Below are 21,061 nucleotides of genomic sequence, written 5' to 3'. Positions count from 1 at the left end.
TTTCCTTCTTCAGCTAATTTTATAGATGAGGAAATTAAGGCAAATGGGGTTGAGTGACTTGTCCAAGATCACACAGCTGGTTAACCATCTATAACTGCTCTTTCCACTGAGCTACCTAACTGCCTGATATAGATGGATTCAGTCTCAAAAAATAAGCAAATAAATAAAATTAAATATTTGACATATATTTTCCTCTAAGATCTATTTTAGCTATGACCATAAATTCTGGCATGATGTCCCATTATTATCATTGTCCTTAACATAAGTTCTTATTGTTTCTATGAATTGACCTTTATTATTTAGAATTCTTTTTAGTCAGTTAGTCAACAAGTTCTATTAAGTGTTTACTTGCTTTACAGTAGGGATACAAAGGAAAAACAAAATATGACCCAGACTTTATGGAGCGTATGCTTAAATGGGAAAGATAATATATACATTAATAGAGGCATACAAGATATACAGAGTGAATGAAAGATAACCTTTGGGGGGAAAGGCTTTAGTAGGTAGAGGTGAGGTACAAGTCTCCTATAGAAGGCAATATTTGAACTATGTTTGTTTGTTTGTTTAATTTTATTTAATTAGTTAATTTAGACTATTTCCCCATGGTTATAAGATGAATGTTTTTTCCCTCCCCTCCCCCCAACCTCCTCTTGTAGCTGATGTGCATGGGTTTTACATGTATCATTGATCAAGACCTATTTCCATATCATTAATATTTGCACTAGGGTGATCATTTAGAGTCTATATCCCAAACTTATCCCCATCGACCCATGTGATCAAGCAGTTGTTTTTCTTCTGTGTTTCTGGTCTCACAGTTCTTTCTCTGGATGTGGATAGCGTTTTTTCTTGTAGATCCCTCCAAATTGTTCTGGATCATTGCATTGCTTCTAGTAGAAAAGTCCATTACTTTTGATTGTACCACAGTGTATCAATCTCTGTGTAAAAGATTCTCCTGGTTCTTCTCCTTTCACTCTGCATCACTTCCTGGAGGTCCTTCCAGTTCACATGGAATTCCTCCAGTTCATTATTCCTTTGAGCACAATAGTATTCCATCACCAACAGATACCACAATTTGTTCTTCCATTCCCCAATTGAAGGGCATCCCCTCATTTTCCATTTTTTTGCCACCACAAAGAGAACAGCTATAAATATTCTTTTACAAGTCTTTGTTTTTTGTTTAAATTTTAAAATTTTATTTAAAATTTTTTCCATAGTTACATTATTCACGTTGTCTCCCTCCTTTCTTCCCTCCCTCTTCCCAGAGTTGACAAACAATTCCACTGGGTTAGTTTTTCCTTTCAGAACTTGTTTGCTTTTACATTTTGCACCTTTTACTTCAATTTCATTGGCTGTATGATCTCATTGGTGTGGATATTCCCTAAAAGTATGTAGAGTATAACCCATAGTCATCCTCACATCCTATGTGACTCTTGTTCATGCCATCTTACATTGTGAAGAGTTAATCAAACTTTCTTTGTCTATCAATCAGCAACTTTTAAATTAATCAGCCAAAAAGCTTAAACACCCCTACTTAACACTTTAGTAAGTGAGTCTAAGTCCCTGCCCTTGGGAAGCTCACAATCTAATGAGGAGACAACTTGCAAATAACTATGTACAACAAGCTACATTCAGGAAAAATAAGAAATAATAAACATAGCCAAGGTGTTAGAATTAAGAGGGGTAAAGAAAGGCTTCCTTTACAAGGCAGAATTTTCCTTGGGATTTGGAGGGAAGCAGGTAAATCAAGAGGCAGACATAAGGAGGGAGAGCATCCCAGACATGGAAAATATCCAGTAAAATGGACAGAGTTGGAAGATAGTGTATCTTATGCAAGGAGCAAGAAGACCAGTGCCATTGAATCAGAGTACACATATGTACATGAGTGTAAGGTATAAGAAGACTGGGAAAGGGTGACTGTATGCATGTGTAGGTGTGTGTATATATCTGTTTTGGGGGGAAAGTTATGAAGGACTTTTATATTTGATCCTGATGGTGATAGGGAGTCACTGGAGTGTGTTGGGGAGTGAAAGTGGAAGATGGACTGGAGTGAGATTTGTGGCTGGGAGACCAACCAGCAGGCTCTTGCAAAAGTCCAGGTGAGAGGTGATAAAGGTCTGTATCAGGGGAGTGACAGAGTCAGAGGATAGAAGAGAATAAATTCAAGAGATATTAACATGATAAAATTTTATATTGTCATATTAATTAAATCTCAAATCTTTGATGTACTGTTATTGTTTTATTATCAATGGTGCTTTTAACAATCATGTACTTTTTCTGATTTTCCTTCTTGATGGTATATTCTCTATTGTCTTATAAAAATCAATGACTACTCCCTTTTTTCACGTTTAAAAAAAATATTTTATCTTTTCCCAATTACATGTAAAAATAATTTTAAAACATTTTTTTCTTTAAATGTTGAGTTCCAAATTCTTTTCCTTCCTCCCATCTTTCCTCCTTCCTTCTCACTCTTCCCCCTCCCTAAGACAGTAAGCAATCTGATCTATATTTTACATGTGCAAGCATGTAAAACGTTTTTTCCTTATTAGTCATTTTGTGGAAGAAATCTCAAAGAAAAAAAAGAAGAAAATGAAATATAGTATTTTAGGGTCTGTATTCTGACTTCATCAGTTCTTTCTCTAAACATAAATGACATTTTTCATCACAAGTCTCTGGGATTATCTTGGATCATTGTATGCTTTTACTGTGTATAATATTCTTCTGGTTCTTCTTATTTCACTTTGTATCAGTTCATGTAAGTCTTTCCAGATTTTTCCGAAATCGTCCTTCTTGTCATTTCTTATAGTATAATGATGTTCCCTTCTAATCATATGCCACAACTTAGCAGCCATTTCCCACTTGATGGATAGCCCCTCAATTTCCAGTTCTTTGCTGACACAAAAAGAGCTGCAATAAATATTTTTGTACAAATAGATCCTTCCCCCCTTTTAAAAAAATCTCTTTGGGATATAGACCTAGTCGTGGTATTGATGGATAAAAAGGTATATATAGTTTTAGATGCAAATCCTACTTTTAAAAATGTTAAATGTTAAAAAATGATAATTTATTCCAGTCCTTCATTTAGAATCTTTTAGAATATATATATATATATATATATATATATATGTAGTTTTTATATGTGTTTCTTGTAATCAGCAAATCTTTATTTCCTTTAGTCATATCTCTCTCTCTGTGACCCCAGGTCGGAATTTTCTTGGCAAAGATATTGGAGTGGTTTGCATTTCCTTCTCCAGCTCATTTTATAGGGGAGGGAACTAATGCAAAAAAGGTTTAGTGACTTGTCCAGGGTCACATAGCTAGTATCTGAGGTCAAATTTGAACTCAGTTCTTGCCAACTCCAGGCCCATCACTCAATACTCTGAGTTATCTAACTTCTCCAAAGCAGCAAATAGTTGGGATTTATTTTCAGATCCATTTTGCACTTCTTTTTAATGTCCATAAACATAAAATATGTAAAACTTAAAATTGATTTTAATTATATTTTTAGGCACAGTCAAGCTAGATTTAATTTTCCCTTCCCTTATAAATTAAACTTGCCTAAAGAACAAGCTTTTGTCTTGCAATTACTTCCATTTTACTCTATTCATCACCCATTTTTCACATAGTCAACCTTCCAGAGACATCTGATTAACCTGAAAGGTCAAATTGTAATACTCTAAACTTTTGTAGACTACTCCAATCTTTTGTCTTGTAATTTAATTCACATGATTTGGCTGTGGCTAAGGGGATTTCAGAAAGGGAATCCAAATGACATAATCTCAATTTTGATTATATAGCTAATCAGAAAATATAGCTATATAGAAAAAATTTACTCTATCATCTTATTAATTGCTACTAAAATAACTGATCATCCCTTGCTTGGGGTCTCTGACATAACTGAGATAGCCATTGTCCAAAGTTCACAATTTATTAATAAAGTGATAATGCTTATAACTTTGTGCCTCGTTTTACCTTCATTTCTATCATGACAAGAATAGTTGGAGTTGGTGAAGTTGTCAATGTTTGCCCCACTTCCACCGTCACAAAAATCTATGAATTCCATTTATAACCACATATATGTATGAATATATATGTAAAATTTCCATAATATAACTGTAGGTCAATAAGGTGTTTTGGAATCAGGAAGACTCATCTTCCAAGTTCAAGTTCAGCCTCAGGTACTTATTAGCTATGAATGGGATAAAATCTGTCTTTCTTATAAGAAGTGCCAGGTACCTAGATAGATGTTAGTACTTTCCCTTCCTTTTAGAACTCTCCCTCCCCCCCTTCTGAAAACAAAAATCTTGGCCTTTCACATTTCAAAGACCTTAAGGATTATAGTAACTCACAATACATCAAAAGCTACAACCAAGTATGTCTACAATCCAGTGATTCACTCATCTTTTAACTGGATATCTGACTCACTTATCTTGCACAACCCAGTAATTTACTTATCTTTTCAAGTAATCTACAACCCACTTATCTTTTAAAGATGTCAAGATGACATCTGACAGAAACAAAAGATGGGAGGGGGCAGAGTTTCTTTATTGGAAACCCTATAAACTGAATCTTTGGACTCAATTCTTTGATGTTCCTTAGGCATCAAAATCTGGGTATTGTCTCTCAAAAGAAAAAAAAAACGTGGTCTTTGGCTTCTAAGCTCCATTTTTGTGAACTTCTTTCAGTGATGGGGTCTACTGTCCATGACCCCGTCCCATGTAGTCCTGTTTGCCTCTGTTTCTGTATCTGTAATATGAACTGGAGAAGAAAATGGCAAAACATGGTATAGTACCCTTGATAAGAAAACTTTCAAATTTAATCCACCAAGAGTCAGATAAAACTGAAAATGACTGAATAACAAATATTCCTGAATATATGCTTATATATACATCTATGTCCAGTGGGTAGTTGGAGATGTAGAACCGTGGCTAAAGAAAGAGATGTAAATTGGAGGTTTCAGAGCTATTTGAAGAGATTATTGAACTCATGGATACTGAAGAAATCAAGAGAAAGAAGGTAAAGAAGGACTGCTAGAGAACACTAAGAGATTGGGGCATAAAGGGGAAGGGATGTGGATGATGACCCTTCCCTGGAGACTGAGGAGTGGTCATCAGAAAGGTAGGAAGAAGTAGGAAAACATAGGCTAAACACTGGGGATGTAATCAATAAAAAGAAAGACAGTCTCTGTCCTCAAGAAGCTTATAATCTAAAGGAATAGACCACATGCAAACAGGAAATCAGGGATGATCACCAGCTGTATATGGAGACATCTTGTTCCATAGAATTGAAACAAGGCAGGGCAGCCAAGGCTGATGAAATGAACTGAGAATACAATTTCTGTCATATATAAAAGAAGGCATTGGGAGAAATTTGGTTTTTTATCTTCCAGCCCTCTGATCAGAAGAGAAGTCTGAGGGAGATTCATTCTAGGTTTGAGTCACCAGCATGGTGGGGAGTTTAGAGGTTGAGCTTATCCTGAGAGGGGTATTTTTGTCCCATGGAGTTGAAACCTGGCAGATAGTGAGAAATATATAAATATATAATGATATATATTTTTATATAAAATATGTATTTAAATAATCAATTTTTAATATATTTTATTACACATATTTTAGATGCTACTCTTTGTTTTAGAATCAATACTAGGTATCTATTCTAAAGCAAAAGAATAGTAAGGACTAGGCAGTAGTAGTTGTGACTTGGTCAGGGTCACACAGGTAGGAAGTGTATAAAGCTAGATTTAAACCTATGACCTCCCATCTGGAGGCTTGGCTCTCTGTCCACTGAGCTATCTAGCTACCTTCGATAATATGTTTTTTTGAGTGAGTGAAAATGTTATGTATATTTTTAGAAATGGTTAATATGGAAATTTTTTCTACTTGCCTATGTGTATTTGTTACAATAACTTTTTTCTCTTTTCTTCCCCCACCCCTTCCCATTGGGGAGAGATAGGAAGGAGAAAAAGAAATGCTCATTGATTGAAAAAAATAGGTAAAGAAAAATTTTAAAGAATTGAGAAATTAAGGAATAAACTGAGAAAATTGTTTCAGTCAAGTAATGAGGTCAGAAGTCAGAGGGCAAAGGGTTGAAAAGTGAACAAGTACCACGGGCAAGGTCCAGCCTCAATAGAAACTCCAGGGGTTCCTGACAGGTGTTGAACAATTAGTCAAGAAAATAACAAATGGAAGGCAGCTGTATATTTTACGGCCATGGGCATGCTTTGCATCTGATAGATGCTCCACCATCCCCAGGCCTGGTGTTTATTTTTATATGCATTTTTGGGGCACACAGATACATTACCTAACACACATGTCTAAACAGAGATAATTGGAAAGGTGATACATTAACTTTTAACAAATCACTTGATTAGCATTCTATATTCTTGTAATGTGATTACAGATTCTTGACAGAATAAAGGTTTTACACAAGATAAATGATTTCATCACAGGTGGCTTATCTCATTACCCTGTGAAGAGTTTTGGGTTTACAAACAATCAAGGAAATTTACTTATTACTTTTTATAAAAAGAAATAATCAATTTAACAATCATATCATTGAGGTTGAGAGGTACTGAGAAGACAATTCAGATTTAATATTAGACTGATCATTTTTCAGTGTTTACAAGGGAGTTTCTGACTGGTGAGTTACTGGTTTGTGAAATCGAGTCACTGAGGCATTTTGAAGCTTGGTGTACCTGCACATTTTGTATGGGCCTTTATGATCAATTTGTATGCTGGCTTCATGAGAATAAGTTTCTGTGAGTAGGAAAGTTCTGGGCTTGGCTTGTAGCTATGGTTTTACTGGGAATTATGTACCTAAGTATAAGTTAACCCATGGTAGTCTTTTGGGATTGGGTTTGAGGGTCTGATCTTTTGGTGATATTTTGGAGAAATAGAGTACAGGTATTTCATCTCTTGCATTATTCCTTCAGAGACTAGGGGGAATAGTAATCATGTGAATTCCATAGGTAAGGGATGTTAATGAGAGAAGTTATGCAAAGGGGATTGAGTAGGCAGTCACATCTTCCTATGGCCTCCTTAGCTACCACAAGTGACTTTGTCAAGGTGTCTTGGCCTGATGGCTCCTAGCAAATAAGAGGTGAATAGATCAAAGCATCAGTGTAGATAGCTTTTTCTAGTAATTTGGCTATGAAAGGGAGGAGAGATGTAGGATGATAGCTTGAGAAGATGATAGATTAAAGTATTTTGTTGTTTTTTTTAGGATTGAGAACATCTAGGATGTTTTTAGGCATCAAGAAAGAGGCCAGTGAATAAGGAGGGATTAAAAATTGGTCGTAGAGAAGAGGTAATTGAAAGGGCAGTTTCTTAGAGGAGCTGGGAGGCAATGGAATCCAGTATAAATATAGGGGTTAATCTTTTTTTTTAATTTATTATTATTTTTTAAACCTGTATCTTCCATTTTAGAACCAATACTGTATATTGGTTCCAAGGCAGAAGAGTGGAAAGGGTTAGGCAATGGGGGTTAAGTGACTTGCCCAGGGTCATCACATAGACCAGATTTGAATTTAGGACCTCCCATCTCTAGGCCTGGCTCTCAATCCACTGAGCCACCTAGCTACCCCTGGGGTTGTTCTTAGATAAGAGCCACTTCATCAGAGTGGAGCAAATGAAGATAAAAATGAGGGAGTAGTATCAAGGAGATTTACAGTTTCAAATTGGGGAGAATAAGATCCCATGGATGACCTTAATTTTTGATAAAATATGAGCTGAGATTTCTTCTGTGAAGCTTATAGTACAGATCTCTGAACATTACAAAGGATCCATTCCCTCTTTAGTCCACCATTCCCCAAAATGCCTTTTTAACTTTTAGGATTTCTACCATTCATGAGCCCTCAACTGTGGCAGCAATTGCTTGGGTGGCAGTTATTTGTGTGAAATGAATAAAAGGATGCTGTTGCCTGTGTCAGATTTCCCTCAATTCTGGCTTCTGACTATTTCAAATCCATTTTAGCCTGGATAGAACTAGCTGCACAAGCTGTATATAAATTGGTTCCAGGGAGGTAGTGAAAACATTTTACTTCCATTGAATGCATAAATCCACTTTAATGCAATATTTGAAATGAAAATGATTCTAATGAAGATCAAAATCTTCAAATTCATACCAGTTAGCTGCCATGTGTAGAATTTGTTTCCCTACATGTACCAGGAATGGTTTTTGGCATCCTTTCAGAAAAACCAGCATGCCTGAAATGTAGTTCTCTTGAGAACCCAAAATCTGAAGTCCTATCATCTGTGTAATTAAAATCTACTATCAGTCCTGGGAATAAAGCACTGGTCTGGGAATTGGGATATGTATGCCAGATTTTAGCTGATAAAATAGTTCTATAGGGTTGCATAATATTTTCCTTTTACACATCTTCACACCAGGAAGTACAAAGGTATGGTTTTATTGGTCTCCTTATGTCTCTCCAGAGTGGGAGTAAAACTCAATACTCTGCTTACTTGGCACAAGTCTATCAGAGGCAAATTTCTTAATTAAATTCTGAGTATAATTGCTTAAGGAGAAGACATAAGGGCAGAGTTTCCTTCTCATTGGAATTGTGTCCAGCCCAAGTTATTTCTACTTACAATTTTATAGTGTTCATTTAACCAAGCCAGAATTCCTCAGAAAGATTAAATAAGGGTATATGTTTTAGATTAGAATTTTAGATTTGCTTAAATAGAACAATAGTAACTTAAAATGTTGGCCAAGACTAGAGATTAATTTTTTGGAAATCAAGGGTGGGAGAGTCCATTAGACCTATCAAGATAAATACCTATCCCTCTCTCCCACCTTGACAGGACTAAATGGTTTAGGTACAAAGGAAAGATAAGGGCTAGGCAATAGGGGTTAAGTGGCTTGCCTGGGGTCATATAGCTAGGAAATGCCAGAGATCAAATTTGAACACAGAACCTCCTGTCTCTAGGCCTGGTCTTTATCCACCACCCACCACTGGGGAGGACTCCTACTAGGAATTTAATGGAGGAATCAAACACATGGCCCTCAGGCTGCATGCAGTACTTAACATTCCTGAGTGTAGTACTAATTAGATTAAAATGTACAGTTATTCCTCCCACTTCATGGGGCAGAAGGGTTGTAGGACCCCTGTGATCTGGAAAAATCTGTGTAAAATTTTCCCCCTCTTCATACAAGAGAAATCTGAATTTTTTCTTTTTCTTTTATAGGGTTTTTATAGTACCTCATAAATTTTGGGTCAAATATGCATTTCTGAGTTTCTAAACTTTTTCTGTGTTGTCTACTGGCCATCATGTGTTGTCTGACACTTCCAAAAAACTCCTCCAAAATTCTCACTTAATTTCTTATGTAGACTCATGATATATCAAAAACATGATGAGGAAATTCAAGATGTGGAAGGGATAACTGAAGTTCCTATTTGACTTTAATGTATTGCTATATGAAAAAATAAATTTATAAATAAGTGTGGTTTTCTAAGTCATTATGTAGCCCACAGAAATCCTTATGATTTAATGACTCTATTTCTTTTTTAAAATATGTTTTTATTGGGGGCAGCTGGGTAGCTCAGTGGATTGAGAGCCAGGCCTAGAGATGGGAGGTCCTAGGTTCAAATATGGCCTCAGACACTTCCCAGCTGTGTGGCCCTGGGCAAGTCACTTAACCCCCATTGCCTAGCCCTTACCACTCTTTTGCCTTGGAGCCAATACACAGTATCAACTCCAAGATGGAAGGTAAGGGTTTAATAAAATAAAAAATATTTTTATTTATTTTCCCAATTGCATATAAAATTTTTCTAACATTCATTTTTTAAAATTTTGAGTTGTAGATTCTCTCCCAGATCCTTTCTTCCATCTCTTGAGAAGGCAAGTAATATGCTATTGATTTATATATGTGGTTATAATATAAATAGGGTTAAATAATTTGCTAGAGTCACACAGCAAGGAAGTGTTTGAGGTTAAATTTGAACCCAGGTCCTCTCAACTTCAGTCCTGGCACTCTATCCATGGTATCTCTTAACTGCTTCTTATAGCCTTTTTAACAATGATCTTCCCCCCCAGCCCCATTTTTTTTACGTCTTTGTCAATCTGAGAAGTATGAGGTGGAAGCTCAGAATTGTTTTAAATTGCCTTTCTTATTTAAACCATACTCTCATTGGAATTGGCTTAGAGAGGAAAGAACAGTTAAGATTCATTGGAGTGTAGAACATATCCTAGAGAGAAGTAGAAGGGGAATAAGAGAGGAGTGTGTTGGGGAGAGGAGTACTATAAAGGAGGGAGAAGTTGGGAGGGTGATCTAAAAGACCCTATAGAGAAATAAGAGGTGAATAAAAAGGGTGGTGGGGGAAGGGGAGAAATACAAGGGGGGGAATGGGAGAAGTGATAAAAAGCAAAACACTGGCATGGAGGGACAGATTAAAAGGAGAAAGAGCAGGATTAAAAGAAGAAAACAAGAAGGAGGGGGATACACAGATGGTAATCATAACTGTGAACACAAATGGGATGAACTCATCCATAAAAAAGAATAAGTTAGCAGAGAGGATTCAAAACTATGTATTGGTTCTAAAGCAGGAGAGTGGTAAGGACTAGGCAATTGGGTTTAAATGACTTGCCCAGGATCACACAGCTAGGAAGTATCTAATGCCAGATTTGAACTTAAGACCTCCCATCTCTAGACCTGGCTCTCAATACACTGAGCCACCTAGCTGTCCCCAGTAGAATTTTTAATCAAGTTTTCTTATATTTATGATTTACATTCTCTCCCTCCTTCTAAAACTTTTCCTTTTCCCCAAGAGGGCAAGTAGTATGATATCGATTCTATATGTGTGTCAAACAATACATATTTCCATCTTCTTCATGTTGTAAAAGAAGAAATATATCACTTAAACTAGAGAAAAATTCATGGAGGAAATAGAATGAAGAATGCTATGCTTTAATGTGCATTCAGACTCCATCAATTCCTTTTCTTGGTAATACATAGCCTTTTTTGTCATGAGTCCCTTGGAGCTGTCTTGGAACCTTGCATTGTTGATAATTAAGGCATTCAGAGTTGATCATTATACTTTATTGCTTTTATTGTGTATTGGTTCTGCTCACATCACTTTATATCACTTTGTATAAATCTTTCTAAGTTTTTTGGTGATCATCTTGTTCATTATATCCTATGGTACAAAAGTATTCCATTACAACTATATACCACAACTTGCTCAGCTATTTCCCAAGTGATAGGCATCCTTTCAGTTTCCATTTATTTGCCACCACAAAAATTGCTGTTATATATATTTTGGTACATGTAGGTCTTTTTCTCCCATCTTTGATCTTTTTGGTATAAAGGACTTAAAAAATAGTGGAGACTGGAGTTATTTGCATAGAGCCTAGAAACTGCCCAACCCCTCTTGGGGTAATCAGAGAACCCTAGGGGTAATACACAAACTAAAACCTGGCCTTCAAGCAGGAAGGAAGGGTCTGGTTCATCTGTTACAGAAATAATAAAATATAAGGAATCTTAACGTAACAAAAAATCTGCTTTATATGTAAAATTTCATATCTATAGTTCCCCAATCTGCAAAGAAAGTGATAAAAGTGTAGAACTTAGAATTTAAATCAGTACCTAGCACAAACCAAACACTATCCGTTCTTAAGAGACAAGATGGGCACACAGAGAATTCTTTTGTTACAGATTCAGTTATACTTAGAAGCAAAGACTAACACAAGAAAGTAAGACAAGACAATGTTCAATTCAGTTAGAAATTTTATGAAGTAGAATGTAAGTACTGTTCTCCAGGAATATAAATGACTGATGAGATGCAAATCTGAATTACTGGAGGGAGTTTTTGCTCACCCTTTGGATCTAGACCCTCAAAGGGTGCTACAAAGTATATTTAATCTCTCTGAACCTCAGCTTCCTCATCTTTAAAATATGGTTAATGAAAAATGGTTAATCTACCTCAGAGTTGTTGTGAGAATCAAACCAATTAATGAACCTAAAGGATTTTATAAACCTAAAGACTATAAATGTATATTATTATTGTTGCTGTAGTTATTATTAGAGTTCAGAGAAGGCAGAAATCAGTGTGGTATGGAGTAATCAAGGAATGAATGAAAAAAGTATTAAGAACTTCCTATAAAACAGCAGATACAAAATTCAAAAGTAAGACAGTCCCTGGCTTTTCGATGTTCCAAGAACAAGATACTCCATCTCTTAGCTCCAGGCATTTTCTCTGGCTTTCTTGCATGCCCATAACACTTTTCTTCCTTATCTCTGCTTTATTGGCTTCCTTTAAATCCCAACTAAAATACTAAGTATATAAAAATTAATTTTTAACATTTTTTTCTTTTTTATCAAGTTCCAAATTCTCTTTCCTTCCCATCCTTCTCACAATCACGGAGAAGGCAAGCAATATGATATCAATTATACATGTGAAATCATGAAAACATTTCTATATTAGCCTTTTTTTGTTTTTATTGTTATCCTTGTTATTGCTATTATCATTGTTGTTATCATTGTCATCATGGTTGTTGTTATTGCTGTTATCATTGTTATTGGTGGGGTTAGTGTTATCATTAGTCCTTTAAAATTATCTTGGATCATTGTATTGATCTGAGTGGCCAAGTCTTGCATAGTTCATCATCATTACATTACAACAATCATTGTCCTGACTTCTCATTTTACTTTCTATAGGTCTTGCCATGTTTTTCTGAAACCACCTACCTTGTAATTTTTTTAATAGCACCATAGTACTCTGTCACACTCATCCAGCCATTCCCCAACTGATGAGCATTCTTTTGATTTCCACTTCTTTGCGACCACAAAAAGAATTCCTTTTTTGGATGGGGTGGAGGGGAGTTGTGATGACTTTAGGTGAGCTGGACTCATACTTGGGATCTGGTAGTGCTGTGTCCTAGGCAGGTGCAGCAGGTACCACTCCCAGGCAAGCCTCAGCACCCCTTCCTCCAGGCCCCCAAAGCTGCTCAGCACCCTTTAATCTCCTGGGTCATGGCAAGGAAATGCCCATGAAAAGTCTTAAATGAATTATTTAATATCAAGTGAACTAAGTAGAGCCAGGAGAATAGAGACTCTGACCACAATAATGGAAATGAAAAGAATGCTAAAGTGAAGCCAAACACTGAATAATTATAATGCCCAATCTTGACTCTGGAGAGGAGATGCAGAAGTACTCTGTAAATTTTAATAGTGAGATAGAGGCTTATGAGGGAGGGCAGAATGTTGCACACACGGCCAGAGGCAGCCACTCTGTCCATTGGTTTTGCTTTACTTTCTTTGTTATAAAGGAAAACTGAATGATTCTGGAAATGGCTGTGATGACTGTAATATAAACCAAAAGACATGACTAAAACTTGCTTTAAAAGATAAGAACAGGATTTCTTTTTTTTTTTTTGGACAGTTACTAAGTAGATTGGAGAAATGCTGTAAATATTGTTCTACCCAGATATTAGAAAAACATTTGATAAAGCTTTTCATTATATACGTGTAGAAAAGTTGGAGCAATACAGGTTATGGGATACTATAATCAGCTAGAATCAGAACTTGTTCGTTGGCCAGGCAGAAAAGTCATGTGGGAAAACTCTATTGTATTGTTTGAACCTAGCCCAGCGTGCCTGATAAACCAGATCTATTGCTTAAAGACCAGATTTCATTTCATGCTTAAGTCAGGACCTCAGTTATGCTGACCAGAAACCCAGTGAGATCTGAAGATCTAGGCAAGGAAGGTTAATTTTTTCCTATTATCCATCTCAAGCAATCCTTGTGTCTCATCTGGAAACTGCCTCTATGTTGGCCAAGCAAGTACTGTTTCCTTGCTCCTTTGTTCGAATCCTATAAAATGTGCAACTTAGAGGTACCCCTTTTTTGGTTCTCCTCTCTGCTGGGCAACTTAAACTTCTTTCTATACTATTTTAACTTGGGGATCTTTTGTTCTCAACTCACAAATTGGTGTCAGAAATGGGATCTTTAATGGTTGACCAGAGAGATGGATTTAACCTGAACAAGATCACTCTGTAAGCAAGAACCAGATAAGTACTCCCCTGGTCCGGTGGAACACACTCAAGTTATCCTTGGCCCTGGGCTAGATCTTAGGACTGAGGATTTCCAGATGTCCAGAAAGCTAGGAGTCTATATGTCATCTTGACCTGGAAAATTACTCAGGGAGGATTAGAAATAGCCTAGCCGTCTTGATGGACAAATCAGTTCTCTTGGACTGATAAATCAACAATTTAGGGGAAGGAAGGAGATCTGCCATTTGTTAGTTTGAAAACTCCTCTAGCAGATTTTTCTATTTTTTACTCTCTCCTCTTTCTCTTCCTATATTTCTCTTACCCTCTTGTTATTAGTAGAAAATAAACCAGAATTTTGGTCTGTGATTTTATACTAGCAGCAGCAAATGCAAGGGCGACTGTCAGTCAATCCATGTAACCTTTGAGTAGGAAATCATTTAACTTTGCAGACTAAATGTTTATACTTCAACAGTAGGGAGCCCTTCTTTTTCTCCCTTTCTACTCTCCCTACAAACTTTCCAGGAAAATCTTTACCTTGTGTCTTGTCTAGTGTTGTTTATAGTTTCTGCTACCATGAAAGATTTCTCAGGAAAAATGCATCCAGCCATAAAGGCCAAAAAAAATTTTTTTTAATCGTAGCCAGAGAGTTTAGATTACTGGAGAAGATTAATGAAGTTTTGTACTTGAAGCAGTTCTCCCAGCTTTCTGTAAACTGATGCTAAACTCTCCATTCCAGTAAGCAGGGATTTAGTCACACTAAGAGGGATAAGGTTTTTTGGGGGGTGAGGGAGGGGAAAAATTTTGTAAGATACTTTCTCTCCATTATTTCAACTTTGGTCAAGTTCAGGTTTACAGAGTTAAAGTTAGACAAGCAAAGAAAGGAAAACTTTTTCCTGATTTATAGAAATTTATAGCAGCATAAACTAAAGACTAAATTTGTGATTGAGGTGAAATATCTTTGTATAGATTTATAAGTTATTGTTTAAAGATTTTTGTAAATGGTGAAATAAGAGGACATGAGAATGTGGGGATTCCACTAAAAATCATTGGAACTGGCGCTAACGAAGCAGTGAGCTCTATAAATTGAGATGCTGGCAACTAATCATCTTTGGGAAAATTGAGATTTCAAGTGAAATAATTTGTAATTGTAAATTCAGATTTGATTCAATCAAGTTTGTCTTAAAGCTCAATTATAATGGGACCCCACTTAAATTGAAATGTGATCAGATAAAAGCTAACAAATAAAGTATCCTAAGTATGACATTTGACCCTCTGTATGTATCAGTCCTTAATGAAAAATACACTTGCTACTTAGCATTAAGGAGATGGAATGAAATGTGTACTTTACACTGTATAATACACTCTACAGATATTTTGAATGTGATTACTATAGAACGCTAAATTGATTAAGTAATTTACTACATAAGATGATTCAGACATGCATTCAACTGAGGTATTATTGAGTAACAAAAAGTTTTATGGTACATTAAAAAAATTTGTTGTATTGTTTATTGTTACCCTTCTAATTTTTCTTGTAGTTTGATTTTGGGGAAATCATTGCACAAGAAAAATGCTGTTAATTTGCAAAATGATATCTAAAGGGTGATATAATTAATTGTATTATTGGAAAATTAACTCCTCTTTTGACCGAGACTTTTATCTTTATGGTTTAAAAAACTGTCAATAATTTAACTGGATGTGGATATCTGTCTGGCTCAAGGCTTATGGTAGTCAGTGTTTTTCTGGTTTTGAGTGAACTTGTCATATATACTTTGTATGTGCATAATCATAAAATGTGACTATTTTCTTTACTTCTAATGTGATTTCTGCTCCAAGGCTGATTTAAACTAGAAAAAGACTAAAATATGACTTATATGTGTTTATTGTAACTGTTAGTGAAACAACATGAGAAAAATAATAGCAATAAGTATAACTAAGCTGTAATTGGGGATTTGAGGTAAAATCTCTTGGGACTATAACTGAATATTAATCTGAGTTTTGATTTCAGGTTATGATTGTCTGAATTATCACTGAGCCAATAATCCACCATGTAAGGGAAATACCAAGTGCTGCTCAAAGGGAATGAGATCTGAGAATAGCTACAGGTGGATCTCTGTGCTTGAAAGATTGAGGGGACAACTTGTATAGGTGAAGGTTGAACTGTTTCTTTCTAAACAGGAAATTGTTCTACCTGATTCATTCTGAGCCTTATTATGATATCCTCTCAATGATGTGAAACTTTGCTGCATGATTATTCCAAAATAAGGCTAATTATGACTCTTACCTGGAATCAAACAGATTTAAAAAGCTTTATGCTTTGCCCTTTGATCCAGCTATACCACTACTGGGTTTGTACCCCAAAGAGATAAAAAAAAGTTTGTACAAAAATATTTATAGCTGCGCTTTTTGTTGTGGCAAAAAATTATAAAACAAGGGGGTGTCCCTTGATTGGAGAATGGCTGAACAAATTGTGGTATATGATGGTGACAGAATACTATTTTGCTATAACTATAAGGAATGATGAACTGCTTGATTTCTATATGATGTGGAAAGACCACCATGAACTGATGTGAAGTGAAGTGAGCAGAACCAGGAGAACATTGTACACAAAAACTGAAACATTGTGGGACAATCCAATGTAATAGATTCTGATACTAATAGATTCTGATACTAATAGCATTGCAATGGTCCCGAACAATCCCATGTAACTTATAAAGAAGAATGTTATCTACATCTAGAGAAAGAATTATGGGAGTAGAAATGGTAAAGAAAAACCTATCACTTGATTATATGGGTATATGATTGGGGGTTGTGGTTCTTAAAAGATTACTCTATTATAAATATGAATAATATGGAAATAGGTTTTGAGTAATGACATGTATGACCCAGTGGAATTGCTTGTCAGCTCTGGGAGTGGGGAGGGAAGAGGTAAGGGAGATAACATGAATCATGTAACCATGGAAAAATATTCTAAAAAAATAAAATAATGTGGGGGGAAAAAGTTTTATGCTTATATAAAGTTAGCCTATACCTTTTACGGGATGGTTTTGATATTGTTCCTTTCATAGCAAATTCCTTATAATAAGGATAGGTGAACTGTAAAAGTTTATATAAAATATGATGAATCCTTTTGTTGTTACTATATTGGAATCTGAGTTACTATATTGGAATGCAAATAGGAAAAATCTTACTGTTTTAAATTAATTTTACCCAGTTTGAACTTGTGGTCATTAGTAGTTATCTATTCATGTTTAAGATTAGGTCCTTAAAATATTTCATTCTTTCTGGATGATTTGATGAAAATATATCCTCAAAGAGGAGATAGGAAAATTGGGATAAAAATGTGATTTGGTTAAGAAGTAAAAGTTTTACATTTAAACAGAGTAATCTACTTTGAGAAAAAGCAAAAAGACTGGACATATATGTGTAATATGTGCCAACTTATACGATTTTGATGGAAAGAATGTGAATTGTCTCCTATTATATATCTAAAGAAAACCATCTCCTTGCTGGCCAATACGATACTATTTTCTTTGTTCCTTTGTTTGGATTCTATAAAATATGTAACTTACAAAGACACAGGGGTGGGGTGGAGGGGACCATACATTTCAGATCTTTCCCCTATCAGACTAATTAATAAATTTCTTTCTAAATTACTTCAGTTTGGGAATTTTTTATTCTCAGCTCACAGTTATCATTAATGATTTAATTTCAAGATAGAAGAACAGTGGAGGGTCCTAGGATCTGTACTTGGCTCTATTTTGTTAAACATTTTTGTCAGTAACATGGATAAAAGTATCAAAGACATGATTATCAAATTTGCAGATAGCTAAATGCACTGGGAGATAAAGTCAGGATTCAAAAAGATCTTTAACCAGTGAGAATGTGGTGCTGACTTTAATGATGATGATGATAATAATTCTTATGTAGCACCTATTATGTACCAGGTTATGTGTTAAGCTTTTTATAAGTATTGTTTCCTTTGTTCCTTATAATAGTTCTCAGTGGTAGGTGCTACTATCATCCCCATTTTATAGATAAGGAAATTGAGGCAGAAATTAAATGACTTTTTGGGGAGGGAGGTTGGTCACAGAGCTAGATAGTGTCTGAGGCCAGATTTTCATTCAAGTCTTCCTGACTAAGGGCCCAATGAACTCTTTACCTTAATACCTATTTTTCCTATTATGATGAATTGAAATTTTTTTTTCAAATTAATTGCCTCCACTGAAGTAGACTTGTGATGCCTCAATGGATGACATCCCAGAAATTATCTTCTTTTCTTCAACTTAGTTTATATAAAAGTTACTCTAAGCTTATATTTGATTCTATTTGACCTTGGTTCTTTTTTTTTTAAAGGTAGTTTTTTCCCCACAAAGAGTGCTAACCATATAAAAAATCACATCTCCATTTAATAAAGAAATAACAGGATTCTTTAACTTAAGTTAGATCTATGACAATTGGTTGGGAGGTCCAATCAGAATTTCACCTTGTGTATTAGGGGAATTAACTAAGGGTTATGTTGATGGAAAAATCAGATTAGCCAACCTCCTCCCTCTCCTTCCCTTCCTCCTTCTCCTTCCTTCCTCCTCCTTTTCCTTCCTCCCTCCTCCTTTCCCCCATCAGTTGGTTCTTCAGTTGGTATCACTGGAAATCAGCTCTGAGTGAGTATCTTGATATATCAGACAGATAACTCACTCTTTGATAAGTTTAAACAAGGGGTTTATTTAGGAGAAGGGGAAAGGTAAGGAAGTTGATGGGAGAGAGGGTTTGGGACTTCCCTAATCCTAAAATACTCCTAAATTGAAGGATGGTGGAATAGAGTCTAGAATTGGGGAAGATGACTAACAGGCTTGAAGATTCTAATCAATTGAGTCTTGTAGGGAGAAACCAGTGAGAGCAGGATTTTTCAGTCCTTAACTCCTTTCTGTCTCAAGGGCAAGAGACCAAGTTCCTCAGCTTGACTGTTCCTTCTTCAATGGTCCTTCCTGGTCACCATTCCATTTAGAATGCTTCCTTTGATTGACAGTTCTGCAGGTCTTGCTTCTCCAGCTCTGCTGCAGGCTTTTTCAATTCTCCCATCCATACTTGGCACTAGGCATCATCTAATTGCTCTTGGAACTTGACTGTTTATGAAATGACCAAATTGGTCTTGCTCTCCTTTTGTCAGTGGCTACAACCTTAGATACAGAAGCTCCCTGTCACACCCTTCCCCAGGTTAAATTCTTACTGTCTTCAGTTAATTGTTTTAATCCTATCAACTCTTTATGGTGGCATTTGGGGGTTTCTTGGCAAAGATCCTGGAGTTATTCATCAGTTCCTTCTCCAGCTCATTTTACAGATAAGGAAATGAAGCAATTAGAGCTAGGTGACTCACTAAGGGCCAAACAGATAAGTTAAGTGTCAGAGGCCAGATTTCCATTCAGGTCCTCCTCACTCTAGGCACAGCAGAAGCCTCTGTGCTACCTACTTGCCCAAATTGACCAGGTATATTTTGTATATTTTGGCCATATCTCTAAATCCAGGAAAGTTCTCTGGGATTTTGAGGAGACTCAAGCAGTGTCCTTTCAAGTGCCTCCCCAGTACCTTGTATGAGACTCAAAGCAGACCAGCTACATAAAACAATATTCAGCTGCAAGGCAGATGGCAAGACCCAGAGGTCCTCACGTTATAGCAGGCAACAGTGCTGGGGTTCTTCAGACCATAGAAACCAGGAAGCTTGTAAGGCTTGGCAGACCTTGGGCAGTGGTGAGACATGATCAGACATGGACAGTTCTTCCATCACCCAAAGGAAAAAAGCTGATGACTCTCGTCATCCAAGCCAGAGAAGCATTCAAGCATCCATGTTCATGAAAGGGGGAAGACAAGGTAGAAGTATGTTTCTGAGTCACTATTTTAGATGGGTTCTGGGACAACCTGGGACAGCTAGGGGAGGAAGGAGATGGGAGAATATTGGGAATAAAGAGATGGACTTTCTCAGGAGCATGTAGTTTGGAGTAAAGTAAATAATTAGGGACTAAACTGGACTGAACTGTGCGTCACTGATTATGGCTATGCTTTTCTTGTGGCCTCTTTGTGATTGATTTCTTTCTTTTTTTAATTTTCTTTCTTTATTTTTTAAACCCTTACCTTCTGTAGCTCTCTCTGAGGTGAGAGAAGCCACAAGGTAGGAAGATAGAGACAGGATAGAAGTTTTGATACCACGAGGGAAGTGACGGAGTCCTGATAGAGATATGAGGTGTTCAGGATGAGTCTTTATTAATTATTAATGAGCCACAGCTAAGCTCTGATCAAAGGACCAATTCTGTAGGCTTTTCCAGTCCTGAGATCCATACCACGCAGGTCAGAGAGGTGAATAGAGAAAGATTAAAGATGGAGCTTGGCCAGAGGCCAAGCTCCTGCAAGGACAGCCATCAGGTAGCCTGAAAGAGAAGGAGGAGCAGAGAGCAGAGAGCAGAGGGCAGAGAGAGAGTGAAGGCGGAGCCTGCTGGGCTAGATATAGTTTTTGATATGCAAATATACACAGTACATAGGGATGATTCTCATTGGTTAGTGACAAGGCATAGGTGTGGTTTCTCTTAACCAGGTGAGAACAAAGAAACCTGTTTTCCCGCCTAACCTGGGAGAAGCTGGGGTCAAGGGTCAGAGGCCTTCCCAGCCATGAGCACTACTGAGCATGCCCAAGACTGACTGTTCCCCTTGCCCATAGCCAGGGGGCGGACTGCTACACCTTCCATCTTAGAATCAATACTATGTATTGGTTCCAAGGCAGAAGATTGGTAAGGACTAGGCAATAGGGGTTAAATGACTTGCTCAGGGTCACATAGCTAGGAAGTGTCTGAGGTCAGATTTGAAACTACGACCTTGACTCTATCCACTGAGCAACCCAGCTGCCCCCTTGATTTTTAAAAAATGTTTTATCTTTATTTTATTTTACTAACAAATTTCCACATGAGTTTTCCAAAGTTATATGATTCATATTGTGTCCCTCTCTTCTTCCTTCCCCACCTGTCAGAGTTGATAAGCAATTTAATCTGGGTTATACATGTATGATGTGATTGATTTCAAAGAATTATCTA

This window comes from Monodelphis domestica, chromosome 2 (genome assembly GCF_027887165.1).
Source record: "Monodelphis domestica isolate mMonDom1 chromosome 2, mMonDom1.pri, whole genome shotgun sequence".
NCBI classification, from domain to species: domain Eukaryota; kingdom Metazoa; phylum Chordata; class Mammalia; order Didelphimorphia; family Didelphidae; genus Monodelphis; species Monodelphis domestica.
The sequence above is the reverse complement of the archived record's forward strand: the minus strand, read 5'-3'. Positions refer to the sequence as shown.